This window comes from Tupaia chinensis, unplaced genomic scaffold (assembly GCF_000334495.1).
Source record: "Tupaia chinensis unplaced genomic scaffold, TupChi_1.0 Scaffold146230_1, whole genome shotgun sequence".
NCBI lineage: Eukaryota > Metazoa > Chordata > Mammalia > Scandentia > Tupaiidae > Tupaia > Tupaia belangeri.
The window spans coordinates 300,265-321,440 of record NW_006206086.1 but is presented as its reverse complement, the minus strand read 5'-3'; positions in this window follow the sequence as shown (position 1 = coordinate 321,440).

Below are 21,176 nucleotides of genomic sequence, written 5' to 3'. Positions count from 1 at the left end.
ATGAGGAGAGAATGGGAAAATATATTCCATGTGTTAAGAGAGAAGCAATTTCAGCCAAGAATACTGTACCCGGCAAGATTATCTTTCAGGTGGGAAGAGGGGACACGAACATTCTCAGATAAATAAAACCTGAGGGAGTTTGCCAGCACCAGACCAGACTTCCAAGTTCTCTGGCATGTGCTGTATTAGAAAAACTAAACGCAGATACATGGAAATAAGTGTCCAAAAACTAAGAAAGTAGCCGACTTAATCATAGAGACAAGTCTGGAGTTGAGTACTATATCCCAGAATTTAATCAGGAAAATTGAACCAGAACAGAAGATAAAAATACGTGAGACTGATAGGTTCATGCACCTACCATTTGAACAGAATCCTAACTTGTTTCCTGGCTTTAAGCAAAGTTCCTTGGCGTTTCTTTGATTTAAGTTAAAACTGGTTTTCTTACTAGTAACGAGTGAACTCACCTTTGAGGGTAGTTTATGTAGGAAATTGTGTGATCGGTGCAGTGTGGGTGGGAAATGGGAGATCGCATTTTGTGTGCTGTGATGATGCTTGGGGAAGGAATGTAAATTTAGTTACAAAAAGAAAGGTTTCAGGAAAACGAAATATATCTATTCAATGACTGCAGTGGGATATGTAGCCCCGGCTTGGTGCTACTTTATAGGATACGTAAAGTTAGACTTGTGCTCATGGAACTGTGTGTGTCACCTGTGTTTGCTATGAGGGTATTTGGATTGATTAGGGCCTTTGGTGATTCAATAAAATGTGTGTGGGGGGGAATGGTATAGAAAGCAAACATAGATACCAAAGACAGTGTGGGAGGAGAGCTGGAGGTAGCAGAGGGTGAGAGATAGGGAACCAAGCAGGGGGGGGAAAAGCAAAACATACACAAAACAAGAAATGGAAGATCATTTGCTGACAATAACATGTTGCTGATGTGCTTGATTGAGACAATGTATAGTGTAATCTGGATGGAAAATCTCATTTTGTATGCTGTAGTGATGTACAGTGAATGAAAGCAAATAAATAAATTGAAAAAAAAAAAGACAAAAACCCCCACAAAAGGCCTGTTCTGTTCCCTTCTACATTTCCATGTGAGTTTTGTATGCTGGTTGCCCAGTTATCAGTGGGACATCAACCATTCTCCCAAAAAGGCTAGGTCGCAGACGCCATGGAGTTCTCTGTCTCTTGAAGAAGGCCTGCACTGTTCCCTTCTGCCTCTCCACGTGAGTTTTGTATGCTGGAGGCCCAGTTAACACAGGGACATATTTCTTTCTCCCAAAATGGCTAGGTCGAAGAAGCCATGGTGATGTCTGTCTCTTTAAAAAGGCCTGTTCAGTTCCCTTCTGTCTCTCCATGTGATTTTTGTATGCTAGAGGCCCAGTTATCAATTGGACATCTTCCTTTCTCCCAAAATGGCTAGCTTGCAGGAGCCATGGAGCTGTCCATCTCTTTGTAGAAGGCCTGTTCTGTTTCCTTCAGCCTTTGCATGTGAGTTTTGTGTGCTGGAAGCCCAGTTATTAGTGGGACATTCTCCTTTCTCCGAAACTGGCTAGGTTGCAGGAGACGTAGAGCTGTCTGTATCTTGAAGAAGGCCTATTCTGATACATTCTGCCTCTCCATGCAAGTGTTGTATGTTGGAGGCCCAGTTACCTGTGGGACATCTTCCTTTCTCCTAAAATAAATAGTTCACATGAGCCATGGAACTCTGTCTATGGAAGCAGGCCTGTTCAGTTCCCTCCTGCCTCTCCACATGTGCTTTGTATGCTGGAGACCCAGTTATCAGTGGGACATCTTCCTTTCTCCGAAAATGGCTAGGTCGCAGAAGTCATGGAGCTCTCTTTCTCTTGAAGAAGTCCTGCTCTGTTCCCTTCTGACTCTCCATGTGTTTTTTGTGTGCTGGAGGCCCAGTTATCAGTGGGACATATTCTTTCTCCCAAAATGGCTTGGTCAAAAGACCTATGGAGCTGTCTGTCTCTTTAACAATGCTTGTTCAGTTCCCTTCTGCCTCTCCACATGATGTTTGAATGCTGGAGGCCGAGTTATCAGTGGGATATCTTCTTTTCTCCCAAAATGGTTATGTTCCAGAGACACGGAGCTGTCTGTCTCTTGAAGAGGACCTGTTCTGTTCCCTTCTGCATCTCCACATGAGTTTTGAGTGCTGGAGGCTCAGTTATCAGTGTGATTTCTCCCAAAATGCCCTGATCGCTGGAGCCATGGATTTGTTTGTTTGTTGAAGAGGGCTGTACTGTTCCCTTCTGTCTCTCCATGTGAGTTTTGTACGATGGAGGTCCACTTTTTCAGTGGGTCATCTTCCTTTCTCCGAAAAGGGCTAGATTGCAGGAGCCATTGGTCTCTCAGTCCCTTGAAGAAGACCTGTTTTGTTCCCTTGTGCATCTCCACGTGAGTTTTTTATGCTGGAGGCAAAGTTATCAGTGGGACATCTTCCTTTCTCCCAAAATGGCTAGATCACTGTTGCCAGGGTGCTGATTGTCTCTTGAAGAAGGCCTGTTCTATTCCTTTCTACCAGTCCACATGAGTTTTGTATGTTGGAAGCCCAGTTATCAGTGGGACATCTTCCTATCTACCTAAGTGGCTTGATCGCTGGAGGCACAGAGCTGTCAATCTCTTGAAGAAGGCCTGTTCTTTTTCCTCCTGCTACTTCCCGTGAGTTTTGTATGCTGGTGGCCCTGTTATATGTGGGACATCTTCATTTCTCCCAAAAAGGCTCGAACGCAGGAACCATGGAGCTGTTTGTCTCTTGAAGAAGGTCTGCTCTATTCCCTTCTGCCTCTGATGCATGTTTTGAATGCTGGAGACTCCATTATCTGTGGGACATCTCCTTTTCTTTCAAGATGGCTTGACCGCAGGAGCCATGGAGCTGTCTCTTAGTAGAAGAAGGCATGTACGGTTCCTTTCTATTTCTCCATGTGAGTTTTGTATGCTGGAGGCCCAGTTATCAGTGGGACATCTTCCTTTCTCCCAAAATGACTTGATCGTAGGAGCCATGGGGCTCTCTGTCTCTTGAAGAAAGCCTGTTCTGTTCCCTTGTACCTCTATGTGAGATATTTGTATGCTAGAAGGTGAGCTATGAGTGGGACATCACCCTTTCTCCCACAATGGCTCAATCGCGGGAGCCATGGATCTGTCTGTCTATCTGTTGAAGAAGGTATTTTCCGTTCCATTCTGCATCTCATGGTGAGTTTTGCATGCTGGAGAACAAGTTATCAGTGGAACATCTTCTTTTCTTCCTGCATGGCTACATTGCAGGAAATATGGAGCTGTCTGTCCATTGAAGAATGTCTTCTCTGTTCCCTTCTGCCTCTCTACACGAGTTTTGTATGTTAGAGGCCTCGTTATCAGTGGGACATCTTCCTTTCTCCCAAAATGGCAAGATCACAGGATCCATGAAGCTGTCTATCTCTTGAAAAAGGCCTGTTCTTTTCCCTTCTGCCTCTCCACGTTAGTTTTGTTTGCTGGAGGCCGAGTTATCAGTGGGACATATAGACTTCTCTAAATGGCCTGATCGCAGGAGCAATGGAGCTGTCTGTAACTTGAAGAGTTCCTGTTCTGTTTCCAACTGCTTTACGATGCAAGATTTGTATGTTGGTGGCCCAGTTTTCAGTGGGACATCTTGCTCTCTCCCAAAATGACTCAGTCGCAGGAGCCATGGAGCTCTCTGTCTCTTGAAGAAGGCCTGTTCTGATCCGTTCTCCTCTACATGAGAGATTTGTATGCTAGAAGGCGAGTTATGAGTGGGACATTAACCTTTCTCCCAAAATGGCTCAATTGCAGGAGCTATGGAGCTGTCTGTCTGTTGAAGAAGGTCTTTTCTGTTCCCTTCTGCATCTTCCCATGAGTTTTGTATGCTGGAGGCTGAGTTATCAGTGGGACATATACATTTCTCTCAAAATGGCCTGATTGCAGGAGCAATGGAGCTGTCTGTCCCTTGAAGAATTCCTGTTCTGTTTCCAACTGCTTTTTGATGCGAGATTTGTATGCTGGTGGCCCAGTTTTCAGTAGGACATCTTGCTTTCTCCCAAATTGGCTCGAATGCAGGAGTCCTGGCGCTGTCTGTCTCTTGAAGAAGGCCTGTCCTGTTCCCCTCTGCCTCTCCATGAGAATTTTGTATGCTGGAGGCCGGATTATCAGTGGGACATCCTTTCTCCCACAATGGCTCTATTGCAGAAACCATGGAGATTTCTGTCTCTTGAACAAGGCCTGCTCTATTCCCTTCTGCCTATGCATGCGAGTTTTGTATGCTGGAGGCCAAGTCATCAGTGGGTCATCTTCCTATCTCCAAAAATGGCTAGATCACTGTTGCCATGGTGCTGTCTCTTGAAGTAGGCATGATCTGTTCCCTTCTGCGTCTCCATATGAGTTTTGCCTGTTGGAGGCCCATTTATCAGTGGGACATCTTCCTTTCTCCCAAAATGGCTCAATCTCAGGAGCCATGAAGTTGTCCTTCTTTTGAAGAAGGCCTGTTTTGTTCGCTTCTGCCTCTGCACAAGAGTTTTGTAGGCTGGAAGCCACAATATCATGGGGCATCTTCCTCTTTCTCCGAAAATGGCTAGTTTGCAGAAGGCATGGAGCTGTCTGTCTTTTGAGGAAGGACTCTTCTGTTCCCTTCTGCCTTTACACATGAGTTTAGTATGTTAGAGACCTAGTTATCAGTAGGACATCTTCCTTTCTTGCAAAATGGCTAGATAGCAGGAGCCATGGAGCTGTGTATCTCTTTAAGAAGGCCTGTTCTGTTCCCTTCTGCCTCTCCATGCGAGTTTTGTATGCTGGAGGCCCAGTCATTGGCGGGATATCATCCTTTCTTCCAAAATGGCCTGTTCACAGGAGCCAAGGAGCTCTCTCTCTCATGAAGAAGGCCTGTTTTTTTCCCTCCTTCTACTCGATGGTAGTTTTGTATGCTGTTGGCCTTGTTATATGTGGGACATATTCTTTCTCCCTAAATAGCTCGAACGCAGGAGCCAAGGTGCTGTCTATCTCTTGAAGAAGGCCTGCTCTATTCCCTTCTGCCTCTGCATGCTAGTTTTGTATGTTGGAATCCCAGTAATCAGTGGGACATCTTCCTTTCTCCCAAAATGGCTCGATCGCAGGAGCCATGGAGCTGTCTCTCTCATAAAGATGGCCTGTTCTGTTCTCTTCTGCCTCATCATGTGATTTTTCTATGCTGTTGTCCCAGTCATCAGGGGGACAACTTCCTTTCTCCCTGAATGGCTTGATCTCAGAAGCTATGGAGCTGTATACTTCTTGAAGAAGGTCTGGTCTGTTCCCTTCTGCCTCTCCACATGACTTTTGTTTGATGGAGGCCCACTTATCAGGGGATATATACATTACTCTCAAAATGGCTCGATCACAGGAGCAATGGAGCTGTCTGACTCTTGAAGAAAGACTGTTCTTTCTCCTTCTACCTCTCCATGCGAGTTTTGCATGCTGGAGGCCAAGTTATCAGTGGGACATCTTCCTTTTCTGAAAATGGCTAGATCGCTGTTTCCATGGTGCTGTCTGTCTTTTGAAGATGACCTGTTTGGTTCCCTTCTACTTCTTCACACGAGTTTTGTATGCAGGAGGCCGATTTATCAGTGGGACATCATACTTTCTCTCACAATAGCTCTATCACAGGATCCATAGAGCTTTCTGTCTCTTGAAGAAGGCCTGCTCTATTCCCTTCTGCCTATCCACATGAGTTTTGTATGCTGGAGGCCAAGTCATCAGTGGAACATCTTCCTTTCTACAGAAATGGCTAGATCACTGTTGCCATGGTGCTGTCTGTCTCTTGAAGTAAGCCTGCTCTGTTCCCTTCTGTCTCTCCATGAAAGTTTTGCCTTTTGGAGGCCCAGTTATCAGTGGGACATCTTCCTTTCTTCCAAAATGCCTCAATCACTGGAGCCATGGATTTGTTTGTTTGTTTAAGAGGGCTGTACTGTTCCCTTCTGTCTCTCAATGTGAGTTTTGTATGTTTGAGTGTCAGTTTTCAGTGGGACATCTTCCTTTCTCCCAAAAGGGCTAGTTTGCAGGAGCCATGGGGCTCTCGGTCCATTGAAGAAGACCTGTTTTGTTCCCTTGTGCATCTCCATGTGTTTTGTATGCTGGAGGCAAAGTTATCAGAGGGACATCTTCCTTTCTCCCAAAATGGCTAGATCACTGTTGCCAGGGTGCTGAATGTCTCCTAAAGAATGCCTTTCTCCCAAAATGGTTCGAACGCAGGAACCATGGAGCTGTCTGTCTCTTGAAGAGGGCCTGCTCTATTCTCCACTGATGCATGTTTTGAATGCTGGAGACTCAGTTATCTGTGGGACATCTCCTTTTTATTCAAGATGGCTTGACCGAAGGAGCCATGGAGCTGTCTCTTAGTAGAAGAAGGCATGTACTTTTCCTTTCTATTTCTCCATGCTAGTTTTGTATGCCAGAGGTCCAGTTATCAGTGGGACATCTTCCTTTCTCCCAAAATGTCTTGATTGCAGGAGCCATGGAGCTTTCTGTCTCTTCAAGAAGGCCTGTTCTGATCCCTTGTACCTCTACATGAGAGATTTGTATTCTTGAAGGAAAGTTATGAGTGGGAAATCATCCTTTCTCCCAAAATGGCTCGATCGCAGGAGCCATGGAGCTGTCTGTCTGTTGAAGGTCTTTTCCGTTCCATTCTGCATGTCCCTGTGAGTTTTGTATGCTGGAGGCCAAGTTATCAGTGGGATATCTTCCTTTCTCCCTACATGGCTAGATTGCAGGAAATATGGAGCTGTCTGTCCATTGAAGAATGTCTACTCTGTTCCATTCTGCCTCTCCACGCGAGTTTTGTATGTTAGAGGCTGAGTAATAAGTAGGATATCTTTATTTCTCCCCAAATGGCAAGATCGCAGGAGCCATGGAACTGTCTATCTCTTGAAAAAGGTCTGTTCTGTTCCCTTCTGCCTCTCCACATCAGTTTTGTTTGCTGGAGGCCGAGTTATCAGCGGGACATATACATTTCTCTCAAAATGGCCTGATTGCAGGAGCAATAGAGCTGTCTGTTCCTTGAAGAATTCCTGTTCTGTTTCCAACTGTTTTTTCGACATGATATTTGTATGCTGGTGTCCCACGTTTCAGCGGGACATCTTGCTTTCTCCCAAATTGACTCGATCGCAGGAGCCATGGTGCTGTCTGTCTCTTAAAAAAGACCTCTCCTGTTCCCTTCTGCCTCTCCATGGGAATTTTGTATGCTGGAGGCCGAGTTATCAGTGGGACATCTTCCTTTCTCCCACAATGGCTCAGTCACAGGAACCATGGAGATTTCTGTCTCTTGAAGAAGGCCTGCTCTATTCCCTTCTGCATATTCACGTGAGTTTTTTATGCTGGAGGCCAAGTCATCAGTGGGACATCTTCCTTTCTCTGTAATGGCTAGATCACTGTTGCCATGGTGCTGTCTGTCTCTTGAAGTAGGTATGCTCTGTTCCCTCTGCCTCTCCATGTGAGTTTTGCCTGTTGGAGGCCAAGTTATCAGTGAGACATCTACCTTTCTCCCTAAATGGCTCAATCTCAGGAGCCATGAAATTGTCTGTCTCTTGAAGAAGGCCTATTCTATTCCCTTCTGCCTCTGCATTCGATGTTTGTATGCTCAAGCCAAGATATCATGGGACATCTTCCTTTCTCCAAAAAAGGCTAGTTCACAGGAAGCATGGAGCTTTCTAACTTTTGAGGAAGGAATCTTCTGTTCCCTTTTGCCTTTCCATGTGAGTTTGGTATGTTAGAGGCCTAGTTATCAGTGGGACATCTTCCTTTCTTCCAAAATGGCTAGATCCCCAGGAGCCATGGAGCTGTCTATGACTTTAAGAAGGCCTGTTCTGTTCCCTTCTGCCTCTCCATGTGGGTTTGGAAGCTAGAGACCCAGTCATGGGCGGGACATCATCCTTTCTTCCAAAATGATGCATTCACAGGAGCCATGGAGCTCTCTCTCTCATAAAGAAAGCCTGTTCTTTTCCCTCCTGCTACTCCATGGGAGTTTTGTATGCTGTTGGCCTTGTTATATGTGGGACATCTTCCTTTCTCCCTAAATGGCTCGAATGCAGGAGCCAAGGTGCTGTCTATCTCTTGAAGAAGGCCTGCTCTATTCCCTTCTGCCTCTGCACGCAAGTTTGGTATGCTGGAAGCCCAGTTATCAGTGGAACATCTTCCTTTCTCCCAAAATGGCTCAATTGCAGGAGCCATGGAGCTGTTTCTCTCATAAAGATGGCCTATTCTGTTCTCTTCTACCCTATACTGTGATTGTAATATACTGTTGTCACAGACATCAGGGGGACAACTTCCTTTTTCCCAAAATAGCTCGATCTCAGAAGCTATGGAGCTGTCTACTTCTTGAAGAAAGTCTGTCCTGTTCCTTTCTGCCTCTGCACATGACTTCTGTTTGCTGGAGATCCACCTATCAGCTGGATATGTACCTTTCTCTCAAAATGGCTTGATCCCAGGACCAATGGAGCTATCTGCCTCTTGAAGAAAGTCTGTTCTTTTCCCTTCTGCCTCTCCATGCAAGTTTTGCATGCTGGAGGTCAAGTTATTATGGGAAATCTTCTTTTTCTAAAAATAGCTAGATCGCTATTTCCATGGTGCTGTCTCTCTCTTGAAGAAGGCCTGTTTGGTTCCCTTCTACTTCTCCACCTGAATTTTGTATGCTGGAGGTCGAGTTATCATTGGGACATCATCCATTCTCCCACAATGGCTCTATCGCAGGAGCCATGGAGCTTTGTGTCTCTTAAAGAAGGCCTGCTCTATTCACTTCTGTCTATCCACGTGAGTTTTGTATACTGGAGGTGCAGTCATCAGTGGGACATCTTCCTTTCTCGGTAAATGGCTAGATCACTGTTGCCATGGTGCTGTCTGTCTCTTAAAGTAGGCCTGCTCTGTTCCCATCTGCCTCTCAATGCGAGTTTTGCCTGTTGGAGGCCCAGCTATCTGTGGGACATCTTCCTTTCTCCCAAAATGGCTCAATCTCAGGAGTCATGAAGTTGTCTGTCTCTTGAAGAAGGCCTGTTTTGTTCCCTTCTGCCTCTACCTATGAGTTTTGTATGCTGGAGGCCCAGTTATCAGTGGGATATCTTCCTTTCTCCCGAAACGCCTCAATCGCTGGAGCCATGGATTTTTTTTGTTTGTTGAAGAGGCCTGTACTGTTCCCTTCTGTCTCTCCATGTGAGTTTTGTATGATGGAGGTTCAGTTTTCAGTGGGACATCTTCCTTTCTCCCAAAAAGGCTAGATCGCAGGAGCCATGGGTCTCTCGGTCCCTTGAAGAAGATCTTTTTTGTTCCCTTGTGCATCTCCACACGAGTTTTGTATGCTGGAGGCAAAGTTATCAGTGGGACATCTTCCTTTCTCCCAAAATGGCTAGATCACTGTTCCAGGGTGCTGACTGTTTCTTGAAGAAGGCCTGTTCTGTTCCTTTCTACCTGTCCACATGAGTTTTGTATGCCGGAGGCCCAGTTATCAGTGAGACATCTTCCTATCTACCAAAGTGGCTTGATCGCAGGAGGCACAGAGCTGTCTAACCCTTGAAGAAGGCCTGTTCTTTTCCCTCCTGCTACTTCACGTGAGTTTTGTATGCTGGTGGCCCTGTTATATGTGGGACATCTTCATTTCTCCCAAAATGGCTCGAATGCAGGAACCATGTGTCTTGAAGAGGGCCTGCTCTATTCCCTTCTGCCTCTGATGCATGTTTTGATTGCTGAAGACTCCGTTATCTGTGGGACATCTCCTTTTCTTTTAAGATGGCTCGACCGCAGGAGCCAAGGGACTGTCTCTTAGTAGAAGAAGGCATGTAGTGTTCCCTTCTATTTCTCCATGTGAGTTTTGTATGCTGGAGGCCCAGTTATCAGTGGGACATCTTCCTTTCTCCCAAAATGGCTCGATCGCAAGGGCCATGGAGCTGTTTGTCTGTTGAAAAAGGTCTTTTCTGTTCTTTTCTGCATCCCCCCGCATGAGTTTTGTATGCTGGAGGGCAAGTTATCAGTGGGACATTTTCCTTTCTCCCTACATGGCTAGATTGCACGAAATAAGGAGCTGTCTGTCCATTGAAGAATATCTCCTCTGTTCCCTTCTGCCTCTCCACGCGAGTTTTGTATGTTAGAGGCCTTGTTATCAGTGGGACATCTTCCTTTCTCCCAAAATGGCTCAATCTCAGGAGCCATGAAGTTGTCTGTCTCTTGAAGAAGGCCTGTTCTGTTCTCTTCTGCCTCTGCACTTGAGTTTTGAATGCTGGAAGCCAAGATATCATGGGACATCATCCTTTCTTCCAAAATAGCTAGATTGCAGGAACTTTGGAGCTATCTCTCTCATGAAGAAGGCCTGTTCTGTTCCCTACATGAGTTTTGTATGCTGGAGGCAAAGTTTTCAGTGGGACATCATCCATTCTCCCAAAATGGCTCAATCGCTTGAGACATTGAGTTATCTGTCTCTTCAAGAAGGCCTGTTGTGTTCCCTTCTACCTCTCCATGTGAGTTTTCTATGCTGGAGGCCCAGTTATATGAGAGTATCTTCCTTTCTCCCAAAAAGGTTGAAACGCAGGAACCAAGGAGCTCTCTGTCTCTTGAAGAAGGCCTGCTCTGTTCCCTTCTGCCTCTCCATGGGAGGTTTGTATGCTGGAGGGCCAGATATCGGTGGGACATCTTCCTTTCTACAAAAAAGCCTCAATCGCGGGAGCCATGGAGCTGTCTGTCTCTTGACATAGGCCTGTTCTGTTCCCTTCTACCTCTCCATGTGAGTTTTGTATGCTAGAAGCTGAGTTACCAGTGGAAATTTTCCTTTCTCCCTATATGGCTAGATTGCAGGAACCATGGAGCTGTCTCTCTCTTGCAGGGCTGTTCTGTTCCCTTCTCCCTCTCCACATGAGTTTTGTATTCTGGAGGCCCAGTTATCAGAGGGACATCTTCCTAAATGAATACATTGCAGGAGCCATGATGCTGTCTGTGTCTTGAAGAAGGCCTGTTCTGATGCCTTCCACCTCTCCACATGATTTTTGTATACTGGAGGCCCAGTTATTGGTGGGACATCATCCTTTCTCCCAAAATGGCTCAATTGCAGGAGCCATGGAGCTTTCTGTCTCTGAAGAACACCTTTTCTGTTCCCTTCTGCCTCTGCACGTGAGTTTTCTATGCTGCAGGCCCAGTTTTCAGTGGACATCTTCTTTTCCCCTAAAATAGCTTGATCACAGGAGCCATGGAGCTGTCTGTCTGTTGAATAAGGTCTTTTCAGTTCCCCCTCTGCATCTCCATGTGAGTTTTGTATGCTGGAGTCCAAGTTATCATTGGGACATCTTCTTTTCTCCCAAAATGCCTCGATAGCAGGAGCCATGGAGCTGTCTATCTCTTGAAGAAGGCCTGTTCTGTTCCCTCCAGCTACTCCACACGAGTTTTGTACGCTGGAGGCCTAGTTATATTTGGGACATCATTCTTTCTCCCAAAAAGGCTCGATCGCAGGAGCCATGGAGCTGTTTGTCTCTTGAAGAAGGCCTGCCCTGTTCCCTTCTGCCTCTCTACACAAGTTTTGTATGCTGGAGACACAGTTATTGGTGGGACATCATACTTTCTCCCAAAATGGCTCAACTGCAGGAGCCATAGAGTTGTCTGTCTCTTGAAGAAAGCCTGCTCTGTTCCCATCTGCCTCTCCACGCGTGTTTTGTATGCTGGAGGCCCTGTTATCAGAGGGACATCTTCCTTTCTTTCTCAATGGCTAGATCACAGGAGCCATGGGGCTATCTGTCTCTTGAAGAAGGCCTGCTCTGTTCCCTTCTTCATTCCCATGCAAGTTTTCTATGCTAGAAGCCGAGTTGTCAGTGGCACATCTTCCTTTCTCTCAAAATGGCTCGAACGCAGGAGCCATGGAGCTGTCTGTCTGTTGAAAAAGGTCTTTTCTGTTTCTTTCTTCATCTCCACACAGGTTTTGTATGCTGGAGTCCAAGTTATCACTGGGACATCTTCCTTTCTCCCTCAATGGCTAGATCGCAGGAGACAAGGTGCTGTCTGTCTCATGAACAAGGCCTGTTCTGTTTCCTTCTATCTCTCCATACGAGTTTTGTGTGCTAGAAGCAGAGTTATCAGAGGGACATTTCCTTTCTCCCAAAATGGCTCTACTGCAGGTGTCATGGAGCTTTCATTCTGTTGAAGAAGGTCTTTTCAGTTCCCTTCTGCATCTCCATGTGAGTTTTGTATGCTGGAGTCCAAGTTAGCAGTGGGACATTTTTTTCTCTCCCAAAATGCCTTGATAGCAGGAGTCATGGAGCTGTCTATCTGTTGACGAAGGCCTGTTCTGTCCCCTCCAGCTACTCCACGAGTTTTGTATGCAGGAGGCCCAGTTACATGTGGGACATCTTCCTTTCTCCCAAAAAGGCTCGATCACAGGAGCCATGGAGTTGTCTCTCTCATGATGAAGAACTGTTCTGTTCCCTTCTACCTCTCCATGTTAGTTTTATATGCAGGAGGCTCAGTTATTAGTCAGACAACTTCCTTTCTCCCAAAATTAATCAATCTCAGGAGCCATAGAGCTGTCTGTCTCTTGAAGAAGGCCTGTTTGGTTCTCTTCTTATCCACCTGAGTTTTGTATGATGGAGGCTTAATTATCAGAGGGACATCTTCCTTTGTCCCAAAATGGCTAGATTGCAAGAGCCACAGAATTGTATCTCTCTTAAATAAGGCCTGTTCTGTTCCCTTCTGCCTCTCCACGTGAGTTTTGTAGGCTGGTGGACCTGTTATCAATGGAACATCTTCCTTTCCCACAAAATGGACCAATTGCAAGAGCCATGGAGCTCTCTGTCTCTTGAAGAAAGATTGTTCTGTTCCATTCTTCCTGTACACGTTAATTGTGTATGCTGGAGGCCCAATTATCAGTGAGACATCTTCCTTTCTTTCAAAATGGCTCATTTTCTGAGGCAATGCAGCTGTCTGTCTCTTGAAGAAGGCCTGTTCTGTTTACTTCTGCCTCTCCACGAGTTCTGTATGCAGGAGGCCCAGGTATCAGTGGGACTTATTCCTTTCTCCCAAAATGGCTCAATCACAAGAGCCATGGAACTGTCTGTCTCTTGAAGAAGGCCTGTTGAGTTCCCTTTTGCCTCTCCACGTGAGTTTTAAATGCTGGAGACCCAGTAATCAGTGGGACATTTTTCTTTCTCCCAAAATGGCTTGATCGCAGGAGACATAGAACTTTTTGTCTCTTGAAGAAGGCCTGTTCTGTTCCTTTCTTCCTCTCCAAGGAAGTTGTGTATGTTGGAGTCCCAGTTATCAGTGGGACATCTTCCTTTCTATCAAAATGTCTGGATTGCAGGTGTCACAGAGCTGACTGTCTGTTGAAGAAGGTCTGTTCTGTACCCTCTACCTCTCCACGCAAGTTTTATATGCTGAAACCCAGTTTTAGTGGGACATATTCCTTTCTCCCAAAATGCCTCGATTGCAGGAGCCATGAACCTGTCTATCTCTTGAATAAGGCCTGTTTTGTTCCCTCCAGCTACTCCACGCAAGTTTTGTATGCTCTTGGCCCAGTTATATGTGGGACATCTTCCTTTTTCCCAAAATCACTCAATTGCAGGAGCCATGGAACTGTCTGTCTCTGAAGAAACCCTTCTTTCTCTCCTCATGAGTTTTATATGCTGGAGTGCCAGATATCAGTGGGACATCTTCCTTTCTACAAAAAATACACAATTGTGGGAGCCATGGAGCTGTCTGTCTCTTGAAGAAGGCCTGCTCTGTTCCCTTATTCCTTTCCACACGAGTTTCCTATGCTAGAAGCCGAGTTATCAGTGGGACATTGTCCTTTCTCCCAAAATGGCTTGATCGCAGGAACCATGGAGCTGTCTGTCTGTTGAAGCAGGTCTTTTCTGTTCCTTTCGTCATTTCAATGCATGTTTTGTATGCTGGAGGCCAAGTTATCAGTGGGACATCTACCTTTCTAACAAAATGGCTCAATTGCAGGAGCCATGGAGCTTTCTGTCTCTTGAAGAAGGCCTTCTCTGTTCCTTTCTGCCTCTTCATGCGAATTTTGTATGCTGGAGACCCAGTTATGGGAGGGACATCAGCCTTTCTTCCAAAATGGCTCGATTGCAGGAGTATTGGAGCTGTCTCTCTCATGAAGAAGGTCTATTCTGTTCCCTACTTCCTCTCCACGCAAGTTTTGTATGTCGGAGGCCCAGTTATCAGTGAGACATCTTCCTTTCACCCAAAATGTCTCATTTGCAGGAACCATGGAGTTGTCTGTCTCTTGAAGAAGGCCTGTTCTGTTCCCTTCTGCCTGTTCAGGTGACATTTGAATGCTGGAGGCTGAATTATCAGTGGGACATCTTCCTTTCTCCCTAAATGGCTCAATTTCAGAGGAAATGGAGCTGTCTCTCTCTTGAAGAAGGCCTGTTCTGTTCCCTTATGCCTCTCCAGGAGTTCTGTATGCTGGAGGCCCAGTTATCAGTGGGACATATTCCTTTCTCCCAAAATGGTTTGATCGCAGGAGCCATGGAGTTGTCTGTCTCTTGAAGAATGCCTGTTCTGTTCCCTTGTGCCTCTCCCTGCGAGTTTTGTACACTGGAGGCCCAGTTATCAGTTGGACATCACCATTTTCCCCAAAATGCCTCAATTGCAAGAGCCATGGAGCTGTCTGTTTCTTGAAGAAGGCCTTTACTGTTCCCTTCTGCCCCTCTATGTGAGTTTTGAATGCTGGAGGCAAAGTTATCAGTGGGACATCTTCCTTCTCCCAAAATGTAGATTGCTGTTGCCATGGTGCTGTCTGTCTCTTGAAGAAGACCTATTCTGTTTTCTACCTCTCCACACGAGTTTTGTGAGCTGGAGGCTGAGTTATCAGTGGGACATCTTCCTTTCTCCCAAAATGCCTTGATCGCAGGAGCCATGGACCTGTCTATCTCTTGAAGGCCTGTTTTGTTCCCTCCAGCTATTCCACGTGAGTTTTGTATGATCTTGGACAAGCTGTATGTGGGACATCTTCTTTTCTCCCAAAATGGCATGACCTCAGGAGCCAGGGTGCTGTCTGTCTCTGTAGAAAGCCTGCTCTGTTCCCTTCTGCCTCTTTTTGCAAATTTTGTATGCTGGAGGTCCAGTTATCGGTGGGACATTTTCCTTTCTACAAAAAAGACTCGATCACAGGAGCCATGGAGTTGTCTATCTCTTGAAGAAGCCTTGTTCTGCTCCCTTATGCCTCTCCATGCCATTTTTGTATGCTGGAGGCCCAGTTATTGGTGGGACATCATCCTTTCTCCCAAAATGGATTGATCGTGGGAGTCATGGAGCTGTCTGTCTCTTGAAGAAGGTCTGTTCTGTTCCTCTCCACACGAGTTTTCTATGCTAGAAGCTGAGTTATCAGTGGGACATTGTCCTTTCTCCCAAAATGGCCCAATCGCAGGAGACTTAGAGCTGTCTGTCTCTTAAAGAAGGCCTGTTCTGTTCCTTTATTCCTCTCCATGCTAGTTTTGTATCCTGGAGGCCCAGTTATCCGTGGGATATCATCCTTTCTCCCAAAATGGATCGATAGCGGGAACCATGGAGCTGTCTCTTGAAGAAGGCCTGTTCTGGTCCCTTCTACCTCTCCACATGAGTTTAGTATGCTAGAATCCGAGTTATCAGTGGGATATATTCCTTTCTCCCAAAATGGCTCAATCGAAGGAGCCATGGAGATGTCTGTCTGTTGAAGAAAGTCTTTTCTGTTCCTTTCTGCATCTCCACACAAGTTCTTTATGCTGGAGGCCAAGTTTTCAGTGGGACATCTTCTTTCTCCCTAAATGGCTATATCACAGAAACCATGGTGCTGTCTGTCTCTTGAAGAAGGGCTGTTCTGTTCCTTTCTGTCTCTCCCCATGAGTTTTGTATCCTGGAGGTCCAGTTATCAGTGGGACATCATCCTTTCTCCCAAAATGGATCAATCTCAGGAGCCATGGAGCTTTCACTCTCATGTAGCAGGACTGTTCTGCTCCCTTCTACCTCTCCACACAATTTTTATATGCAAGAGGCCCAGTTATCAGTCGGACAACTTCCTTTCTCTCAAAATTAATCAATCACAGGAACCATGGAGCTGTCTCTGGAAGAAGGCCTTTTCGGTTCCCTTCTGCATCTGCATGCAAGTTTTGTATCCTGGAGACCTAGTTATCAGTAGGACATTTTTCTTTCTCCCAAAATGGCTAGATTGCAGGAGCCATGGAGTTTTCTCTCTCTTTAATAAGGCCAGTTCTGTTCCCTTCTTCTTCTCCCCGTGAGTTTTGTATGCTGGAGGGCGAGTTATCAGTGGGACATCTTCTTGTCTCTGAAAATGAATACATCACAAGAGCCATGATGCTGACTGTCTCTGGAAGAAGGCCTGTACTGATGCCTTCTGCCTCTCAACACGATTTTTGTATGCTGGAGGCCCAGACATCTACCATTCTTTCAAAATTATTCGAACACAGGAGTTATGCAGCTGTCTGTCTCTTGAAGAAGACCTGTCCTGTATCCTTCTGCTTCCCCACGTGAGTTTTGAATGCTGGACGCAGTTATCAGTGGGACATATTCCTTTCTCCCAAAATGGCTCAATTGCTGGAGCCATGGTGCTGTATGTTTGTTGAAGAAGGCCTTTACTGTTCCCTTCTGCCTCTCCATGCGAGCTTTCTATGCTGGAGGCAAAGTTATAAGTGGGACATCATCCTTTCTCCCAAAATGGCTAGATCACTGTTGCCATGGTGATGTCTGTCTCTTGAAGAAGGCCTGTTCTGTTCCCTTTTCCCTCTCCACACGAGTTTTGTATGCTGGAGGCCGAGTTATCAGTGGGACATCTTCCTATCTCCCAAAATGACTTGATAGCAAGAGGCATGGAGCTGTCTGTCTGGTGAAGAAGGTCTCTTCTGTTTTCTTCTACCTTTCCACATGAATTTGGTATGTTAGAGGCCTAGTTATAAGTGGGACATCATCCTTTCTCCGAAAATGGCTAGAACGCAGGAGCCATGGAGCTGTCTATCTCTTGAAAAAGGCCTATTTTGTTCCCTCCTGCTATTCCATGTGAGTTTTGTATGCTGGTGTCTCAGTTATATGTGGGACATCTTCCTTTCTCCCAAAATGGCTTGAATGCAGTAGCCATGGAAGTGTCTGTCTCTTGAAGAAGGACTGTTCTGTTCCCTTCTGCCTCTACACACGAGTTTTGTATGCTTGAGGCCCAGTTATCTGTGAGACATCTCCTTTTCTCCCAAAACGGCTCAATCGCAGGAGCCTTGGATCTGTCTCTTTGTTTAAGAAGGACTCTACTGTTCCTTTCTTCCTCTCCATGTGAGTTTTGTATGCTGGAGGCCCAGTTATCAGTGGAACATCTTCCTTTCTCCCAAAATGGCTAGATCGCAGGAGCCAGGGAGCTGTCTGTCTCTTGAAGAAGGGCTGTTCTGTTCTCTTCTACCTCTCCATGCTTGTTTTGTATGCTGTAGGCCCAGTTATCGGTGGGACATTATCCTTTCTCTCAAAATGGATCAATCACGGGAGCCATAGATCTGTCTGTCTCTTGAAGAAAGGCTGTTCTGTTCCCTTCTGCCTTTCCATGTGTGTTCTGCATGCTGGAGGCTCAGTTATTTCTTTCACCCAAAATGCCTTGATTGCGGGAGCCATGGAGCTGTCTGTCTCTTGAAGAAGCCCGGCTCTGTTCACTCCAGCTACGTCACACGTGTTTTGTATGCTGGTGGCTAAATTATATGTGGGACATCTTCCTTGCTCCGAAAAAGGCTTGATCGCAGGAGCCATGGAGCTGTCTGTCTTTTGAAGATGGCATGCTCTGTTCCCTTCTACCTCTCAATGCAAGTTTTTTATGCTGGAGGCCCAGTTATCAATGGGATATCATCCTATCTCCCAAAATGGCTCTATCTCACAAGCCATGGAGTTGTCTGTTTCTTAAAGAGAGCCTGTTCTGTTCCCATCTGCCTCTCCACACGAGGTTTGAATGCTGGAGGCCCAGTTATCAATGGGATATCATCCTATCTCCCAAAATGGCTCTATCTCACAAGCCATGGAGTTGTCTGTTTCTTAAAGAGAGCCTGTTCTGTTCCCATCTGCCTCTCCACACGAGGTTTGAATGCTGGAGGCCCAGTTATCAGAGGGACATCTTCATTTCTCCCAAAATTGCTTGATCTCAGGAGCCATGGAGCTGTCTCTCTCATGAAGAAGGACTATTCTGTTCCCTTCTACCTGTCCACGCTAGTTTCTTTGTAGGAGGCCCAGTTATCAGTTGGACAACTTCCTTTCTCCCAAAATTAATCGATCACAGGAGCCATAGAGCTGTCTGTCTCTTGAAGGAAGCCTTTTCAGTTCCCTTCTGCATCTGCACATGAGTTTTGTATTCTGGAGGCCCAGTTATCAGTGGGACATCTTTCTATCTCCAAAATGGCATGATTGCTGTTGCCATGGAGCTGTCTGTCTCTTGAAGAAGGTCTGTTTTGTTCCCTTCTTCCTCTCCACGTTAGTTTTGTATGCTAGAGGCATAGTTATCAGTGGGACATCTCCCTTTCTCCCAAAATGGCTCAATCACCAGAGCCATGGAGCTGCCTGTTTGTTGCAGAAGGCCTTTACTGTTCCCTATTGCCTCTCCATGTGAGTTTTGTATGCTGGAGGCAGAGTTATAAGTGGGAAATCATCCTTTCTCCCAAATGGCTAGATTGCTGTTGCCATGGAGCTGTCTGTCTCTTGAAGAAGGCCTATTTTGTTCCCTTCTTCCTCTCCACGTTAGTTTTGTATGCTAGAGGTGTAGTTATCAGTGGGACATCTTCCTTTCTCACATAATAGCTTGAACACAGGAGCCATGGAGCTCTCTATCTCTTGAAAAAGGCCTGTTTTGTTCCCTCCTGCTACTCCACGTGAGTTTTGTATGCTGGTGTCCCAGTTATATGTGGGACATCTTCCTTTCTCTCAAAATTGCTCAAACACAGTAGCCATGGAACTGTCTGTTTCTTGAAGAAGGCCTGCACTATTCCCTTCTGCCTCTCCATGCAAGTTTTGTATGCTGGAGACCCAGTTATCAGTGGAGCATCTTCCTTTCTCCCAAAATGGCTAGATCACAGGAGCCATGGGGTTGTCTTTCTCTTGAAGAAGGCCTGTTTGGTTCCCTTCTACCTCTCCACGTAAGTTTTGTTTGCTGGAAGCCGGGTTATCAGTGGGACATCTTCCTTTCTCCCAAAATGCCTCAATCACAGGTGCCATGCATCTGTCTGTCTGTAGAAAAAGGTGTTTTCTGTTCTCTTCTGCATCTCCATGTGAGTTTTGTATGCTGGAGGCCAAGTTTTCAGTGGGACATTTTCCTTTCTCCCTAAATGGCTGGATCGGAGGAACCATGGAGCTGTCTGTCTCTTAAAGAAGGGCTGTTCTGTTCCTTCTGCATCTCCATGCGTGTTTTATAAGCTTGAGGCCCAGTTATCAGTGGGACATCTTCCTTTCTCCCAAAATGCCTTGATTGCAGGAGCCATTGAGCTGTCTATCTCTTGAAGGAGACTGTTCTGTTCCCTCCAGCTACACCATGCTAGTTTTGTATGCTGGTGGTCAAGTTATATGTGGCATATCTTCCTTTCTCCCAAAAAGGCTTGATCTCAGGAGCCATCGAGCTGTCTGTCTCTTGTAGAAGGCCTGCTCTGTTCCCTTCTGCCTCTCCACATGAGTTTTGTATAGTGGAGACACACTAATTGGTGGGACATCATACTTTCTCCCAAAATGGCTCGATTGCAGGAGCCATGGAGTTTTCTGTCTCTTGAAGAAGGCTTGTTCTGTTCCCATCTGCCTTCCCATGTGAGTTTGTATGATTGAGGCTCAGTTATCAGAGGGACATCTTCATTTCTCCCAAAGTTGCTCGATCTCAGGAGCCATTTAGCTGTCTATCTCTTGAAGAAGGCCTGTTCTGTTCACTTCAGCTACTCCACTTGAGTTTTGTATGCTGGAGGCCTGTTATCTGTGGGACATCTTCCTTTATCTAAAAACAACTCTATCACAGGAGCCATGGAGCTGTCTATATCTTGAAGTAGGCCTCTTATGTTCCCTCTGCCTCTCCATGTGAGTTTTGTATACTGGAGGCCCAGTTTTCAGTGGGACATCATCCTTTCTCCCAAAATGGCTCAATTGCAGGAGCCATGGAGCTGTCTATCTCTTGAAGAAAGCCTGTTCTGTTCCCTTCTGCCTCTCCACGCCAGTTTTGTATGCTGGAGCACAAGTTATCAGTGGGACAGCTTCCTTTCTCCCAAAATGGCTCAATTGCAGGAGCCATGGAGCTGTCTATCTCTTGAAGAAAGCCTGTTCTGTTCCCTTCTGCCTCTCCACGCCAGTTTTGTATGCTGGAGCACAAGTTATCAGTGGGACATCTTCCTTTCTCCCAAAATGGTTCAATCACAGGAGCCATAGTGCTGTCTCTCTCTTGAAGATGGACTGTTCTATTCCCTTCTGCCTCTCCATGTGAGTTTTTATGCTGGAGGTTCAGTTTTCAGTGGTACATAATATTTTCTCTGAAAATGGCTCTATCGCAGGAGCCATGGAGATGTCTGTCTCTTGAAGAAGGCATGTTTTGCTCCCTTCTGCCTCTCCACATGTGTTTTGTATGGTGGAGGCCGAGTTTTCAGTGGGACATCTTCCTTTCTTCAAAAATGGCACAATTGCAGCAGCCATAGAGCTGTCTTTCTCTTGATAAAAGGCTCTTCTGTTCCCTTCTGCCACTCCATGTGATTTTTGTAAGCTGGAGGCCAAGTTATCTGTGCACATCGCCCTTTCTCCCAAAATGGCTTGATCACAGGAGCCATGGAGCTGTCTGCCTCTTGAAGGTCTTTTCTTTTCCCTTCTCTCTCTGTAAGTGAGTATTGTTTGCTGGAGGTTCAGTTATTAGCAGGACATATACTTTCCTCTGAAAAATGGCTCAATCGCAGGAGCAGTGGAGCTGTCTGTCTATTGATTAAGGACTGTTTGTTACCTTCTGACTCTCCATGTGATTTTTGAATGCAGGAGGCCCAGTAATCAGTGGGACATCTTCCTTTTTCTCAAAATGCTTTGATCACAGTAGCCATAAAGCTGTCTATCTCTTTAAGAAGACCTGTTGTGTTTCCTACTGCTACTCCACCTGAGTTTTGTATGCTGGTGGTACAGTTATCTGTGGGACATCTTCCTTTCTCTCAAAATGGCTCAATTTCAGAAGTCATGGAGCTGCCTGTCTTTTGAAGAAGGCCTGTGCTGTTCCCTCTGCC